The sequence below is a fragment of the Pan troglodytes genome, chromosome 8, assembly GCF_028858775.2.
Source record: "Pan troglodytes isolate AG18354 chromosome 8, NHGRI_mPanTro3-v2.0_pri, whole genome shotgun sequence".
In the NCBI taxonomy this organism is placed as follows: domain Eukaryota; kingdom Metazoa; phylum Chordata; class Mammalia; order Primates; family Hominidae; genus Pan; species Pan troglodytes.
In genome coordinates, this window is record NC_072406.2 from 99,529,188 (window position 1) to 99,548,197 (window position 19,010).

General features: G+C 33.7%; 1 protein-coding gene across 1 annotated transcript in view; it reads right to left on the reverse strand.

The window, feature by feature from the left end:
• Positions 1 to 6,821: 6,821 nt before the first annotated feature.
• Positions 6,822 to 19,010, reverse strand: part of LOC134807045 (SH3 domain-binding protein 1-like) — a 29,436-nt gene continuing 17,247 nt past the window's right edge. The window contains exons 5-7 of the mRNA XM_063780506.1: positions 13,499 to 13,541; positions 10,953 to 11,032; positions 6,822 to 6,968 (exon numbers count right to left, since the gene is read on the reverse strand). The gene's annotated coding sequence lies outside the window, so the exon portion shown is untranslated. The remainder of the gene's footprint in view (positions 6,969 to 10,952; positions 11,033 to 13,498; positions 13,542 to 19,010) is intronic.

Genomic DNA, 19,010 nt, shown 5'->3' on the forward strand with positions numbered 1-19,010 from the left:
TATAAGATTTGGAATTATACCATTGTTATAGAGGGGAAATAAAAGACATTTCTCCTGTACCAGCTTCTCCTCCCCCACCACCCCTAGTAAGAAGTGGAAAATGAATATACCAAATGAACATACTTGGATTTGATTTTATGATTTGATTTTTATGATGGAACGTCTTGTAAATGGGAGCAGATTCCTAAAAAAAATTACAGTGCCAGCCCAGTTCTAAGCACCGCATCCCCAATTACTTTGAAAAGAGGCTCTTGTAAGCCAATTGTGCAGTCACCTCTGATTATAAGGTTTGGAAGGAGTATCTTCCAGGACCTACCCTTAGCCTGATTCAGCAGATGACAATCCATTTCCTTTTAAACTTTTTTTTTGCATCAGAAGATGCAGTAAGTTGTAAGTATTACACAGAATACTTAGGCACAGAAAACACAATAAGTAGTAAGATGTGTCTCTTAAGGGGCTCACAATTAAGTATGAAACGAAATTATTAGAGAAACAAAGAGTTAAATCTTCTAATAGAGGTGGTGGTAGAAAGGTGTGTTGTAACCAGTCTCTGGTCAAAATGAAACCAATTTTGGCTAGAGGAATCAGGGATCTGGTTATACAGAACCCAAAGGACTTATAGTTGGTGAAAAAAGGAAGCAGCAAGTAGAGCAAAGATGGGTTGTCCAACTCCCCTTGATTGCACTCTCTCCAGGGGAGGGAACAATAACCCCTTACTCCTTGAGACCAGTCAACATGTGTTTGCCCTTGAGATAGCTTTCCCTAGTGTCTCTGGGGAGCTAGGAAACAACAGGTTAGGGTCTTTGTAATTCTTGCCTCTGCCAGGGCCTTGGCCAGAGATCTGGGAGGACAACAGACTCTTCCCCTACGTGCTGCTAGAAAACTGGTTGTAATACTGTTTTCTTTTCTTTCTTTCTTAATTTTTTTTAAGAGACAGGATCTCACTTTGTTGTTCAGGCTGTAGTGCAGTGGGGCAGTTGTGGCCCACTGCAGCCTCGACCCCCTGGGCTCAAGTAATCTTCCTGCCTCAGGCTCCTGAGAACCTAGGACAACAGGTGCTCGCTGCCATGCCTGGCTTTTTTTTTTTTTTTTTTTTTTTAATTTTTGGTAGAGACAGGGTCTCTTTATGTTGCCCAGGCTGGTCTTGAATTCCTGGCCTCAAGTGATCCTTCTACTTCAGCCTTTTAAGGTGCTGGGATTATAGGCATGAGCCACCAAGCCCAGATGCTTGTAACATTCTTGAAATGTTGACTCCACTGGAGTGACCAGCAGAGCTTGCCATGCCTCCCGATCTGTACTCTTTGCTGTAGTTTAGATATTTGTCCGCTTCAAATCTCATGTTGAAATCTGATCCCCAGTGTTGGAAGTCGGGTTTAGTGGGAGGTGTTTGGATCATAAGGATGGATCCCTCATAAATAGATTAATGCCCTGCCATGGTGAGAGTAGTGAGTGAGTTCTCTATTAGTTTTCCCAAGAGCTGGTTTTTTAAAAGAGCCTGGTGCTTCCCTCTCTCTCTTGCTTCCTCTCTCACCCTGTGATTTCTGCACACACTGGCTCCCCTTCCCCTTTTGCCATGAGTGGAAGCAACCTCCAGCCTTCACCTGATGTAGATACTGGTGCTGATTTTTGTACAGCCTATAGAATTGTGACCTAAACAAACCTCCTTTTCTTTATAAATCACCCAGACTCAGATATTCCTTTATAGTAACACAAACAGATTAAGACGCTTCCCACCCAGTTGTCTCTCAGACCTCATTACGGTTATTCTTCTTACATGTGTTCCACTTTAGCTGCTTGGGTCCCCATGCTTTTCTCAACACACAGGCTGGTGCTCCTTCTTGCCTTTGCATTGTCGTCCCCTCTCCTGGGAACATGCCTCCTTTAGTGACCTGAATGGCTCACCACTTCACCTCCTGTAGGTCTTTGCTTTGGTGTCACCTTCTCAGTGTGGCCTTCCCTGGCCATCCTGTTTGACACTGGCCCTACTTCTTTCCAGAGTTCTATCTTTCCTGCTTGATTTTCCTCTGTTGTACTCATCTCTACCCACATACTTTGTATTCCTCTTTTTAATTTGTTTATTGCCTTTTTTCCTCCTTTAGACCACAAGCTCCATGAGGACAGAAATTTTGCTCTGCTTTATCCCCTGATCTCTCCCCAGCACCTAGCACATTGTACCTGGTGTATAATACATTTTTTTAAGATCTCTCCCCAGTACCTAGCACATTGTACCTGGTGCATAATACAATTTTTTTTTTTTAAGAGACAGGGTCTTGTTCTATCACCCAGGCTAGAGTGCAGTGGCATGATCATAGCTCACTGCAGCCTCAAACTCCTGGGCTCAAGCAATTCTCCTGCCCCAACCTCCTAAGTAGACGGGACCACAAGTGTGTGCCACCATACCTGGCTAATTTTTTTTTTTTTTTTTTTTGAGATGGAGTCTCCGCTCTGTTGCCCAGGCTGGAGTGCAGTGGCATGATCTTGGCTCACTGCAAGCTCCGCCTCCCGGGTTCATGCCATTCTCCTGCCTCAGCCTCCCGAGTAGCTGGGACTACAGGCGCCCACCACCACGCCCGGCTAATTTTTATATTTTTAGTAGAGACAGGGTTTCATCGTGTTATACCTGGCTAATTTTTTAAAACCATCTGTAGATATGGGGTCTTGCCATGTTGCCCAGGCTGGTCTCCTGGCCTCAAGCAATCCTCCTGCCCTGGCCTCCCAAAGTTCTGAAATTATAGGTGTGAGCCACTGGGCTTGCCTACAAATATTTTAAAGAGTTAAATTAAATATATATACATTTCAAAACTTTTCCTTTTTGTAGAATATGTGCCTCAAACGGCCAATATTCGAACTGTTTTCTCACTATTTTTTTGTAGGGTGAGCTTGCTGATAGCCATATGTGCTAGCCAATACTGGATTTTCTGATTTCTTTATTCATTTAAAAATTGTCCTTTATGGTGACTTTATTACTGAGCTCTCCTCTTCTGCTTGTGTACTGTGCAGTCTACTATGGGAGGAGTGAGTCCAGTTAAGGTGCCCTTCTTTAAGGGGAGGCCTGCTAAGTGGATCTTCTCTAGATAGTGAGGAGAACCAGTGAGTGAGCAATCTAGACCAGAACACGTATAATACTGGAGGGGTCTTTAGCCCAAAGATTTACAAAGAAGACCAAAGGATTTATCAGTAATTACCCCATCTATGTAATACATGTAGATAAAGATAGATAGGCATGTATATGCATATATACAGATACCTATGTATATATCTATCTATATACATATATACATGTAGATATATACATACCTATATACATGTAGAAATATAGATGTAGATATAAATATATATATGTGTATAGAGATATGTGTAGACATATATAGATGTATACATATATAGATAGGTCTATATAGAAAACCATCTATCTATATCTAGATAGAGATATGTATTGATAGATATCTCTCCCTATCTATCTCTAGATAGATTATCTAATCTATCTGTAAAACTATCTTAAAACCATACTAATTTAAAAATCAAGATTCATCTTAATTTAAAAATCTTAATTTAAAAGTTAAGAACCATCTTTATTTTGTGGTTCATATACACCATGGAATGTTAGGCAGCCATAAAAGAGAGTGAGATCAAGTCCTTTGCAGGAACATGGATGGAGCTGGATGGAGGTCTTTATCCTTAACAAACTAATGCAGGAACAGAAAACCAAATACTGCATGTTCTCATTTACAAATGGGAGCTAAATTATGAGAACACATGAACACATAGAGGGAAACAACAGACACTGGGGCCTCTGGGAGGGTGGATGGTGGGAGGAAGCAGAAGATCAGGAAAAACAATTAATGGGTACTAGGCTTAATAGCTGGGTGGTGAAATAATCTGCACAACAAATCCCTGTGACACTAGTTTACCTACATAACAAACCTACGCATGTGCCATTGACCTGAAAATAAAAGTTAAAAAAATTATTAAAAATATGTCAGTAAAAGTCTTTAACCAACACCAAATGGTTCATCCCAAGAGTCATCTTAATTTAAAAATCTTCACATCTTAAGAAGCTACACGGGAGGCTGCGGCAGGAGAATGGCTTGAACCCAGCAGGCAGGGGTTGCAGTGAAGCGAGATGGCAACATTGTACTCCAGCCCAGGCGACAGTGTGAGACTCTGTCTCAAAAAAAAAAAAAAAAAAAAAAAAGAAGCAACTTTGCTGCTTAAATTGAGTATAATACCCATTTACATTTAATGTGGTGAATGAAAAATTTGGTTTTCATTTACCACCCTACAATTGAATTTTTAATTCCTCCACATATTCTATTTGCCTTTCTCAACTATTATTTTATAGATAAAAGGACTTACAGAAAGCAAATACATGACTCAATATTCCAATAAAAGTGCTTTTTAAATTTATATTGAGCATTTTATCCTTCTTTCTTAAAAATCTTAAGCTACACACATTACACAGCTAGGCACTGATAAGAATCTAGTACTAGATAACCATTTCAAAGGCATGGATAGAATGCTTTCCAGGTATGGATTGTTTCCATAACTCCCCTTCCATACATTTTAAAGCCATTGCATAAAAAATAAGGAATTTTGTAGAGAGGAGTGAGTTTATATCCTTTAATATTTTCTCACTTTAGAAGTGCAGTCTTGGAATGATATAAACTCTGTAAACAGACTATCATGCTACATTTACAGAGAATTATATCAAGGTGTCTATTTCTAAGACAAGAATAAAAATTATGTTTTTTTCTAATAATAGAAATGGATAAGCAGAATTCTGGCTTCTAATAATGAGAACATACTATCCCCTAGTTTGAAATAAGTTAGATAATTTAACTTTCTCATGTTATCTTGAAGTTAATACATCATTTGTATTGAATGTATCAGTGCACTACATGAAGTCGTACATTGGGTACCATCCCTTTTATCTTCCACATAAAGTGATTTAGTGTTTTAATACACTTCTTTCCATATCCTGCAGTTTTGCATAGCAAAAGAAGCATGCACTTTGAGGAAAATGTACCTTTTAATTTTCTGTATTTTAAATATTATGGGTACAAAATATTTGTATATAATTATGGAGTACATGTGATGTTTCAATACCTCCTTTTTGATCCCAGATCTTTCCTGAATTTTTTGTCCAATTTGTATTGTGTTATTTATGTTTGAAAAGGAGTAATGATGTTTAGTATATACTGTTATAAAATAACTGATTCAAAGGATGTAAAGTATCTGATACTATGTCCAAATATGATTTTTAAGCAAATGTTCCTAACAATACATAAATAATAACATGGAATAATAAAATAACATGGAATAAAATAAATTCATATAGCTTTATGATTAATAATTTTACCTAAATTAAAAAGTGTTATGTGCAAATAGATGGTATACGACACTTGGCATGTAATAATGCAATTAAGTCCAATTGAATATATTGCTTGATTTATTTCCACAATCTTTGATACATGTATTGTATATCCAAACATCAAAAACCATAAGTAGCCTGTATAATGCCTTTTTTATTCTCTGTAAAGTTTTTAATATAAATATATAAAAGAGCATCTTAAATTATTTAAATAAGTCAATTATTTTATATGTGGATTTGGTATTAGAACATATATCTTCTTTTGCACAATAAACTTTTTTAAGTGTCAGAAATTATATAATTATATAGTGACTTTTGTTCACAAGGTAGTTAGTTGTACGTACCTACAAGATACTTGAAAAATATTTTTGTCGAGATTGGATGCATTTTTCTCTTATAGACTCTTAAAAATGTTAACAAGCCAACACATGAACGTACTGAAGTATTTTTTAATCATCTTTTCTAGTGTTGATAATGAGTTGGCTGATATAAAGTCATTAGAGTGGCAATTCAACAAATATTTTCTATGGCATAACAAATGTCATTAACTTGCTAGTCTGTCATGATGTTGCAAAGCTAAAGTCACATTCATTAGTGTTTTTTGTTGTTGTTGCTGTAGTGGTGGTTTGTTTTGTTACATGAAGTGGCCCACTTCTTGTATTAAATTATTTATTCTTTCTGAAAATGTTCAATCAGAATGTAATAACACCTTTAAAAATGATTTAAAAATGTATTCCCATAGGTGGGAATTGAGCAATGAGAACACTTGGGACACAGGGTGGGGAACATCACACCCCAAGGCCTGTCGGGGGGTGGGGGGCAGGGGGAGGGATAGCATTAGGAGAAATACCTAATGTAAATGATGAGTTAATGGGTGCAGCAAACCAACATGGCACGTGTATACCAATGTAACAAACCTGCATGTTGTGCACATGTATCCTAGAACTTAAAGTATAATAAAAAATATATATATTTATTTCTACTGAACACAATGTCTATATATTAGATGACCTAGAACTGGTAGGGGGTTCTAATCCAGGGGATTGTTGATAAACTCAGACAACTTCTATAATTTTTACATTGTTACTCTTAAAGTCTTGTCATTGATTGTCTCAATATTGGAAAATAACATGTCAATATTCAGTGTAATAAACTGGAAGAAAAAATGGGCCAATATCCCATTCAATTAAAGACATTAAAAAGAGTGTGTATGTATTACTTCTGCTCACATCTTAATGTTCAACATGTTGTCACCAAGCCAGATAGAACCATATACTGGGGAATGTAATGTTTATCTGAGAAACCAAATGCCTAAATACAAACTTTAGTAGTACGAAGTAAGAGGAAATAAATATGGGGGATTTTCTAGTCTTCTCTATTATATATAAATTGCAAGATTTGGCTACTTTAAAAAATATTAACATTTACTAATTTTTCATCAATTCAAATATCATATTGTAGAGTGCAATTTAATCAAATTAGATAACAGTCCCAAATATAACATTTAACTGTACATCTTCCAGAAGCCAAAAAATGAGAAATTATTTGTGGCTTTTGGCTAGACAAAGATTTCTTAGATGTGGCCCAAAAGAACAACCTAGAGAACAAGCAAAAAAACCAGTTACAACAACAATAAATATGACTTCATAAAAACAAAAAATTCTATATTTCTACCCTATATGCCTCAAACTAGGAATAGACATTTCCAAATTATATCTGATAAAGAATGTGTATCCAAAATATGTAAACTCAATTATAAGGAAAATTACAGACCAACAATAAACAATAAGGAAAAGAATATACTTGAACACATACTTTGCCAGAGGAAATTCAGAGACAGCAAATAATCACATCAAAAGATGTTCAGTATCTTTAGCCATTAGAGAAATACAAATTAAATGAGATGCCATTCCACACCTACACATACTTTGCCAGAGGAAATTCAGAGACAGCAAATAATCACATCAAAAGATGTTCAGTATCTTTAGCCATTAGAGAAATACAAATTAAATGAGATGCCATTCCACACCTACACATACTTTGCCAGAGGAAATTCAGAGACAGCAAATAATCACATCAAAAGATGTTCAATATCTTTAGCCATTAGAGAAATACAAATTAAATGAGATGCCATTCCACACCTACTAGAATAAATACAATTAAAAATACTCATCATCTTGTGTGTTGGTGATGATTTAGAACACTGTAATTCTCAAATACTGATGGTAGGAAAGTAAAATGATACAGCCACTCTGGGAAAAAAAAAATGGACTGTTTCTTACAAAGTTAAATAGACCCCCATCATTTTACCTACTTATTCTACTGTTGCTCTTTAAGCAGAAAACAGTATAGCATATATACATACAAGAATGTTTGCAAGTGGCCATGACAAACTTATTTATAATAACACTAAACTGTAAACAACCCAAAGTTTATCAATGGGTGAATAAATAAACCAAACACAGTATACTCATAACGTGAGATATAACCACACACACACACACACACACACACACACACACACACACACACAAAACCATATTTTCAACAAACGGTACTGGAACAATTGGACATCCACATCCAAAAAAAAGAATCTAGACACCGTGTTTACACAATGTACAAGAATGGATAATAGATTTAAACATAAAAATGTGAGACTATAGAAGAATGTTATAAGTTGAATTTAATAAAAATTAAAACTTCTGCTCTAAGAAAGTCATAGTTAATATTTAAAAAACAAGCCAAGACTGGGAGACAATATTTACAAAACATGTATCCAATAAAGAACTGGTATGAGCACTCCACAGAACTCTTAAAACTCAAAAAGAAAAAAAAAAGATAAATAATCCAGTTAAAGAATGGACAGGAGATCTGAACAGACATTTCACCGAGGAAAATATATTGATGGCAAATAAGCGAATGAAGTATGCTCAACATCATGTATTATTAGAGAATCGCTCATTCGAACGAGATACCACCGCATGCCTACTAAAATGGCTAAAATCCAGAACACTGAAAACACTAAATTGTGTTGAAGATAAAGAGCAAGGGAAACTCTCATTTATTGCTTGTGGGAATGCAAAATGGCACAGCCACGTTAGAAGATAGCTTTGCAGTTTCTTACAAAGTTAAATGTAGTCTTACCACATGGACCAGTAACTTCACTCCTATCCAAATGAGTCAAAAATATTTCACTCCTATCCAAATGAGTCAAAAAAACTTCACTCCTATCCAAATGAGTCACATGACTCCTTAAAATAGCTTTTCTCATAACAAAACTTGGTAGCTACCAGATGCCCCCAACAGGTAAGTAATGGTTCAATAAACTGGCATACCTATAAAATGGGATATTCAGTGATTAAAAAATAAGCTATCAAACCATACAAAACATGCAAGAACCTAAAATGCATACAACTTAGTGAAAGAAGCTAATCTGAAAAGGCTGTATACTGTATAATTCCAATGATACAACATTCTTAAAAAGGGAAAAACTGTAAAAAGATCAGAATTTCCAGTAGTCTCCAAGGGAAGGGATGAATAAATCAAGCACAGAAATTTTTAAGAAAGTAAAACTATTCTTATAATATTGTAGTAGTGGTTACATGACATATGCATTTGTCCAAACGCATGAAATGTATGTCAAGAGTGAACCCTAATATAAAACTAATGTATGGACTTTCATTTATAATAATATGTCAATATTGATGCATCAATTATAACGAATGTACCACACTAATTCAAGATATTAATCATAAAGAATATGGAGAGTAGAAGAAAGTGTATGGAAATTCTCTCTGCTTTGTTAGTTTCTACTATAAACCTAAAATTGTTCTAAAAATAAAATCTATTAATTAAAAAAAGAATGAACTATTGCTACCAGTATCAACATAGGCGAAAGTCAGAGTAGTTATGTTGAGTGCAAAAGACAGACAAAAAAGAATAGATTTTGTGTGACTCCATTTACATAAAATTCTACCAAGTGTAAACCATTCTGTAGTATCAGAAATAGACTAGTAGTTGCATGGAGATTGAGTAGGGAAGAGGGGAAGAGGCGATTACTAAAGACACAAAATAACTTTAGGGAAGTGAATATGTTCATGATCTTGATTGCCATGGCGTTTTCTCGTGTACCAATATGCCAAAACTTTAAAAATACACTGGATATGTTCAGTTTACGTCAATTACACTTCAATGAAAAACATTTTAAAATATTATGTATCTTGATTTTATGTTTATGCAGAGATATTATTTCTCTATATCTGCCATATATACCTTTTGGCATAGTGTAAAGATATATAAACATAGTATATAAATATGGTATTTGTAATATTCTTATTCATATGCAAAATATAGTTTCCTTTTAATTTTTAACTTTTCTTCTGTTTTTATTCTGTATCCTCCAGACATTAACACTGAGAACTTCATATACAATTACGTATTTAAAAATGAGTCATGTCTAGTATAATACAAAATATCAGCAATGTAACATGACAGGAACAAAATATAAATGAAGTTGCTTTGTATAGATTCATTTTTCTCATTAAAACATTTCATAGCATAATGCACTTATTCAAAAGTATTAACATATATATTTAAGTGCACTATGAAAAACAGAATCAAGAAATGGATACCATATTGATACTAAATCCTATGTTAAAGTATGTTGAATAATTTGTAGTTTTTCAAAAGTAACTCAGTCATGTCACATATTAATAATGAATATATTTATTTTTAGAAACTCCTTTTAAATAACTATTAGGTATATAGTTTTATGCTGAGTTTTATGAGAAACACAAAAAGCATATCATTTTATGTCAGGAATAGAGAGTATATTTGTCCCTAGGTCATTTTCTATAGCTGTCAAAATGTTTCAACATCTTTTAAAACTCCAGAAAATGAGGAAGAAATATAGAAATGTTCCTAGGTTGTTCTTGTAACTTTATCTAGTTTTTTTCTATTCTTAATTATATTAATTCTTCCCAATGGCTTATTTAAAAATGGGTCTTCAATTGTCTTTCATTAAAATTCTATGGGGTCTCATTACGTGTAAGAAGGTTTTATTTCACACTAAGTATTTTTCTGTTATGTAAAAGGAAAATAAAGCTCTGGGCTAAAGAAATAACTTTTTTTAAAAATTTTCCCTATTGGGAAGTAGTTGAATATATACTTTGCTGTTTTCAGCTAAAACATATTAGAATGTGATTCTATTTACAACAAAAATGAAATAAGGCTGTGTTACATTGGCAAGCTGTAATGGGAAATGTATTTGTCACCCTAGGCAAACTGAAAGGGCAGATATATTGAATTCAGTAATGCTGAATAATTAAGCCTTCACTTATAACCCTTATATTAGAGAATTCAACTTAATAAGTTAAGTCATTTTCCAAGTGTTTGTTAATGTATCAAAAGGATTTATACATTTCACAAAGGGGGACTCAAGCTAAGCTAAAGATTTATAAACACAACCAATTCACTAGAGAAATAATTTTAACCGTGTTTTTCTTGTTTTTCCAAACCTTACTCTTTCATGGAAAAAAATAAAGGCAATATTATAAAATAGATGAAAGTGCAGGGTAATTACCTTGCATTGAGAAGCCTAGAGCTCACCTGATCCACAATATTTGATAATCCATGTCACCCCTGGTTTACTTCCACAGTTCCCTTGAAGATTGAAGAGCTGTCTGAATACCACAGTCTTAGTATACTATGTTTTGTAACGAAACCTGCCCACTCAAGAATACCTTCTATGAGAGCCAACCCATTCAGCATGTTACGAAGTTTGCTTCCATGTATGATTCAAGCCCACCTGGTCCAGTGGATTGGACAATGAATGAACGCTTGATTTAGGTGGAAGTTATCCATTTATTGGTTGGAAATCAATAAGCCTCTTTCACTTGAGAATTCTAATTGAGATGAAGGATATAATAATGATGCATACTGGATGCACAAAGCCATATAGCCTCCATAATGTTATAAAGAATAATATTATTGATCCACAGGCAAGCAATGGAGATACAAAGAGTACAAGAGTAAGAAAATAAATGTTGCCCCGGAGTGAGAGAAATTGATAAAAAGCCACTGCCTTGGTGTTGGACAGGTTCTTAGTTCTATGTTCAGCCTTTATTTTCTGCCCTTGGATTCTACACTGTAAATTTCAAGTTTTTTTTACAAAATGGTTTTGACTACAGAAAAAGCAAGTGTGCCATTATCCCATTTTTGACATATTTTGGGAGAAATAAAGTAAAAACTATTTGTTTTTTTTTATATTTATTTATTTATTTATTTTTTGAGATGGAATTTCGCTCTTGTTGCCCAGGCTGGAGTGCAATGGCGCAATATTGGCTCACTGCAACCTCCGTCTCCCGAGTTCAAGCGATTCTCCTGCCTCAACCTCTCAAGTAGCTGGGAGTACAGGTGTGTGCCACCACACCCAGCTAATTTTTGTATTTTTAATAGAGGTGGGGTTTCACCTTGTTGGCCAGGCTGGTCTCGAACTCCAGATCTCAGGTGATCCACCCACCTCGGCCTCCCAAAGTGCTTGGATTACAGGCTCCAGCCACCGCACCCGGCCGTAAAAAGCATTAAGAGAGTTTTTCAGAGTAGTTTCTGAGTTACATGTAAAAACAAGATTAAAAAATTTACTAACAGCTCTGCAGCTTTCAAAATTAAGCAGTCAGATTTCTGTGTGGCTGAGAATTTCTAGCAGTCTCCTCCATTAGAATTTGCCATGCCCAAAATGTCCCATGCTATACTATACAGTTAAATGATTAATGTTTGAGTAATATTCAGTTTGAAATTTAAATTTTTCCTCTTGAGGGGAAAACATGCTTAGCCTTTCATTATAAAATTATCCAAGCTTTCCTCTCATTTCTATGTTCAAATTCATTGCATGAGTTAAAGCATCTTAAGGCTTCCTTCTAAACAATTTATATATTTGCCCTACGATTTCAACTAGTCCTAATCTCAGAGGATCACTTCACTGGAAAAGTTGTGCAAAAGTAAAACGAAATGGAGATTAACTATACTAAATTGTCATGTTGAGCTTCGTGATAAATTTAGTTACAAAGATATTATTCAAATTGGAATTAACTGCAAATCTCCCCCCAATGAAAGTGGAGTGAAATTGGCCGGGTGCGGTGGCTCATGCCTGTAATCCCAGCACTTTGGGAGACCGAGGCGGGCGGATCACAAGGTCAGGAGATCGAGACCATACTGGCTAACACGGTGAAACCCCATCTCTACTAAAAATACAAAAAATTAGCCGGGCGCGGTGGCGGGCGCCCGTAGTCCCAGGTACTCGGGAGGCTGAGGCAGGAGAATGGCGTGAACCCAGGAGGCGGAGCTTGCAGTGAGCCCGAGATCGCGCCACTGCACTCCAGCCTGGGCCACAGAGGGAGACTCCGTCTCAAAAAAAAAAAAAAGAAAGTGGAGTGAAATTACTATATAAACCTAGAGTTATGAACATCAAAAAACATGATATAGCAATAAAATAATTTAATGTTGACTTAGGGAGTCATAAATCAGATATTTTATTCAATGAACTCTGATTTTTAATTATAACATAAGAATTATAAATTAGTATCTAAAAGTAATTGTTTCTTAATAAATAATGAGTTGACAAAAATAATAGTTGAAAAATAAAATCATATAGGATGGTTATATTGTGAAAATTTCCATTAAAAATTAAAATAATAAAAAAATCACCTTTGGAAACTACTTTTATTTAAAATATCAGGAATCCAGAAAATTGCAACTTTTCTTGATCTACATAATCATTTTTACATGAAATTTTAATTCCATAACCATTGCAAAGATTTTTCTAAACATAGTATTAAGTATCAAACACCTTCTGTGAAAGTACAATAGAACACAAACATATACTAGAGGTATTGTTTTCTGCATTTATGCATGAACAATAAGATTTTTAAAATTTTTGACTTATCTGTGGAAATATGATAGAGAATTGTATGGTATGGTTTAAGTATTATTCATTTCTGCACTTAGATGAGGTAATTTTTTCTTTTCTAGATAAACTCTAATTCCACTTTTTCCATACAGTACACACATATACATGCATATATATGTTTCTGTTAAACAACAGTAGTGAGATTTTAACAAATGACTTACCTGTCTTTCTGAAAAGTGTCTTGTCTGTTAATGTCATATGAGCCTATAAGGGAAGAAAGGAACTATATTACAAAGGAACAGAAATGATCCAGGAGAGTATGAATACAACTGGATTCTAAGAATACTGGGCTATTGGGTATTGGGATATAGATTGGGATAAAAGAGTATACCCCTATCAGAGCACTGTCAGTTTCACTACTGATATGGTACAAACACATGACAGGATGGTTCATAGCATCAAGGAAAAAGTGATGGCCTCAGGTGAGGTTGCAATGTCAAATTTCCCATGGAAGATGACAGAAGATGCATATATCACAAAGAAAATAATATGTAGAATAGTTAAAATCTACTCTCAATAATTTTTAAGTTATTTTAAATTATATACTATTGTTATTAACTATAGTCACGATTTCCATAGTCACTATAACTACAATCACTATAGATCTATTACATAATGTACAATAGATCTCTGAAACTTATTTCTCCTGTCAACTGAAATTTTGTTTCCTTTGACCAACATTGAGATAGCAACTTTTATCACAATTTAAAAATTATAATAACATAAAACAATGTAATTTTATAACAAGGAAAAGGCATTTCTTGAAAGTTAATTCACAAAATTGAATGAATGAATTGCTAAACAAAACAATGTCAACAACCAAAACAACTCTAGATATCTCAGGCAGAATGAATTCAAAGAAAACGACTGCGCATATTTCTTCTCAACATTAGATTCACAATGGAATCACCTGGGGCAATTTTTTTTTTAAAGAAACGAATGCCTACATATCATGTCCAGACTCTGATTTATTTGTTATTAAATATGGCCTGGACATCACTCTACTCCTGATGTCCCTGCTCAAGAATCAACTTCCAGGAAGAGAGACTGGGACTCACTGATTTTGGTGCTATTCAGCTGAACTATGCCCTTACTGATTTTCCACCTGCTGGTTCTATTCATTATTGATAGAGAGGTGTTAACACCTCCAATTATCATAGTGGATTTATCTGTCTGTTCTTGCAGTTCTATCTGTTTTCACCTCATGTGTTTTGACAGCCTGTTACATGCAAACACATTAAGGATTGTTACGTTTTCTTGGAAAATTAAATCCTTTGTTACTATGTAATACCCCTTTGTATCCCCCTATAATTGTTCTTTCTCTGAAGTCTTTTTGTTGGAAATTAATATATTAATCCAGCTTTCTTTTAATTAGTATTATCATGTTATATATTTTTCAAAGTTAATTCTCAAGCTTGTCCACAATGTGCTTCCAGAAATTAATCAACTGCATATTAAAGTTTTCTACTCCATCACTAACTCCTGTGGGGGCTCCTGGGCTTTTGCTCCACTAGGCTATAATTCTTTGCATTTTCCCATCTCTCTAATTTAGTGGGGATTTAGGGTGGGGGCAGCAGTTTTTCTGTGACCTCAGTCCTCTAATGGATCTAAAATGAGTTGTTGATCGTCTGTTTGTACAGCATTTTTCTTGTTGTAAGGATGGGAGTGATGACTTTCAAGTTTCTTACATACTTGAATAACTGACATTTTTTATTATATACTCACCCCTGTGGTGGTAGAAGAATGCTATAAATTTTGGATCCACAGAACTAAAGTACTAGGAGAGGGAATTTTTCACAGGAAAGATGGTTGCTACAGAAAAAAAAAAAAAAAGAAAAAAAAAGATAAAGTCTTCTCTGCTATCTCTGCTAGACTCTCTAAACTCTTCCTGTCTCTGGAGTCCAGACACCCAAGCCTCCTTTTAGTTTTGAGCTTTCACTATGCTTTTATCTTAAAGACTTTGCCTACTATGTCTTTTCTGCTGAGAAAGCACCTTATCCCCTCAATTACCTGGTTAACATCAAATATCAAATCATGCTTCTGACTGAAGGCCAAGTACCACCTCTAGAAGAAATCTTCCCTAAGAACAGCCTACATACAGTTAATTGTGTGATCCCTTTTCTTATATCCTTCGAATACTCTTCCTTCACATTACTCTTCCTTCACAGCCTTTAGCCAGACAATACATTACAGGAAAACAGGGAGAACATGATTTTGCCATTCACTCTTACCTTTGCCTAGCCCAGTGCCTGGCAAATGATAGATTCTCATTTTATATATATATATATATATGTATATATGTATATATATATAAATGTATATATGTATATATATATATATATGTATGTATATATATTTGAATGAATTAATAAATCCAAGTAAAGTAATTGATGTTTTGGAGTTATCTAAGGCTGTTAAAATCAGTTAAATATAGTTAATGTGAAGCAAAAACTGTAAACAAAATTAACGTAATATACACACTGATGTTACTATTTTAGAAAAAAACACAATAATTTACAAATTCCTTTCAATAATTCAATTAATGTTTATGAGATTTGATTGAAGACAAATCTGTCACGGCAATCTGTGAATGCTTTGTTGTAAATAAAAGGTAATCCTTGTAATAAGCAAAAACAAATTAACAAATGCCAATTTACAGATAGACAAACAGTGATTGTTTTCTGGATGAAAAGAGGATTATTAACAGTTGGCATAAGAAATCAAAAATTAGTTCAACAATTAGTCATATGGAAATGTCAAATATTGACATTAATGTGATAAAGAAAACAAGAGTTTCTGCAAATAACCTCCCATCCCTGATGTGAGTCTTTCACGTCATTCTATAGTTCAACTAGTTCTTAATAACTCAAAAACAGGAAAGATAAAATCCATCATTTTGTTTTACTACCCAGATCCCTCCCGTAGCTGTCATACAGAATGTGATTTATGACTTGTAAGTTGTGCTATGGAGCTTGACAAGTAAGTTTGATTTCATTTAATATTTTCTTTAAACCATCTTAGATCTTCTCTTTGACAAGTATTTCATCTATTAGTGTTCTCAAAATGTAAAATGGGTAACTTAATGAGAACAAAAATTGTACCCAAAGATATATTTGCACTATCTACATATTTGCAATTAAATCTTAACAGATTTAATTGTAATAGAATCTAATGGTTTTCCTCTTGAATTTCTTTAGACACCAGAAATTTTTATTACTAATAAATAATGTTTAGCTTCCTAGTCACAAACCAAACAGAAAGCAAATTTCATCAGAGTTTAAAATGGTTAAAACCAACATAGCTGCAATATTTTTAGTTTTGCTTTAAAATTTTGTTTAATCAATCAGTAAATCAATCAGAGTTGACCATTATGTAATCCACAGACCTTGAAATAACAGAGATATATTTCTCCGCAGATCAATATCTATATATGTTTTTAAGATAAGTAGAAATTCCCCTGAAGATCATAAGAAAAAGTATGTCATATAATATAGTTAAAAAAAATAGTTATTAATTTTTTCTGCTTATGATGTTCCAGAATCTGTACTAAGCATTTTAGAGGATTATTTTATTTAATTCCCACAATAATCCCTTGAGAAATATACTACAATAATCATCTTTAATTCACAGTTATTGAAAATGAGACACAAAGAGGTTAAGAATTTTGTCCAAGGTCAGGCAGCTAGCGTGACTTAGCAAGGGTGTAATTAAGAAAAAATATGTTTTTCTTATCTTATGGGAAATTTGGAAAAGCAAATATCTACATTCTCTTTTTAATAAAAAAATAAAATATAAAATGTGAGTCTCTCTTAAAGCAGGGAATCAACTTTAATTAAATTGAAACAATACATAATCCTTTGTTGTTCAGGTTCTATATTATTATTATCTCTGCTGACAGCAAAAGCTAAGAATAGAAAATATTTCTGACCCAAGTTGGCAAATTATGAATCAACCTGCTAAAGAATCAGAATAGACTAACAAGTGGAATTAAATATGATTATTCTATATTATATGTATAATATAAAAATTTCTTGTTATAATTTTACTAAGATTCTACCAGTTTCAACTAAATTATCTTTTAAATCCAAGCTTAATAAAAGAAATTGGCATGAGATGTTTTCATAGGAAATAGTGACAATTCATATTATTTTTAATTAAGTGCAAATGAGATACATTATTTCTGTATTTCATTTTCCTTCTAAAAGTCATCTTTAAAGTTTTAGTTTTTCTGAAGTTGACAGCTATTACTAAGTCTTTTGGGCCAAGTTTTTTGAGATAGATTAATTTATAAAATTAGGAAGAAACTAAAGTAGTTGCAAAAGTTTCTAAAAAGATAATAAAGTAGTTGTCTCTATGTTATAATAGAAAATGAGAATGTGAATGCAGATCATTTTGACTGTGTTTTCAGCAAATATTACCTGAATATTGATATATAAATTAGAATTCCCCAAAGGAAAACATTTTAAAATGTTAAAATTAATAAAATCATTAACTTACATACTTGTCCTTAGTATCAGGACAATCTCCAGTGGATTCAACAGAGCATCTGCAGTTTTGTTGAACAAAGGTTTCTGCAATATAGACTTATGGTGTGAGCTTACTGGGTCACATTCTTTGTTCCTTCTTGGAGCTTTGGGAGGCTTTTATAAAAGAGCTGCTGCAGTAGAAGGACTGAGTTGTGTCACACTGAGGATTTAAGTTTCTATGGGAGAATCAAATTCACTTTAGTATAGGGATTTAGTGGGTTTCCCTAGCCTTATTAATAAAATACTAATACGACATTAAAAATGCATACTTTGTCTTACAATAATCCAATTAAAACACTATTTTTGCAAAGCAAAATTCTTTACTAAACACCAGTTGCAAATCAAGTGAAACTGCATTAGCAAGAGGTGATCATACTGCTGTCCTACTACTGCCCTTTCCTCCTACTCCAGCTGAAAATACTTGCTGCAAATGTCCTTTTATAGGAGACTTTGACCCCAGGGTATAGAAAAGGAAAGGAAAAGGTCACATATATATATGTCTTGTCTATAACTGAAACCTAATACCAGCACAAAAGCCTAAAAGGACCGATTTTTAGAGGGCGTTGGCAGGAAACTCTTTGCTCTGCTATCATCTGTTTTAAGCTACTTTTATACATTATTTATTTCTTCAGCTTCTACTCTGCTACTATTCAACTGCAAATGCAATTTGTTATATTGTACACTTCAACACCTTGAACAGCATCCTAATTATCATTGAAATGTATTACGAGATCATAAAGAAAACATCATTTTGTTTCTTCAGTCATCTACTTAGGATGAAAGTGTTATTTAGAAAACAATAAATGGGAAAAATGATACATTAAAAATAAAAATTGCACATTAACTTTTTAGATCAAATAAACCAATTTTAAGCATTTTCATGGACCTTTATAACCAAAATAAACATTTAAATACAGATAATTTAATTCAGTATTTTGTTTCTTGAAAATATTGGAATATGTGTTTTAGATAATGCATATATTTCTGTTATTGAAAAATAAGCTTTCAATAGTCAGCTGACTTCATACGTAAATAATAATACCATTTTTAATTTATTCAAGGATTTAAGTGTTCTTAAATATGACTTAACTTATTTTACTCCCTTAAAGTAAATATTTATGGCATCTGTAAGTCATTGTAAAATTGT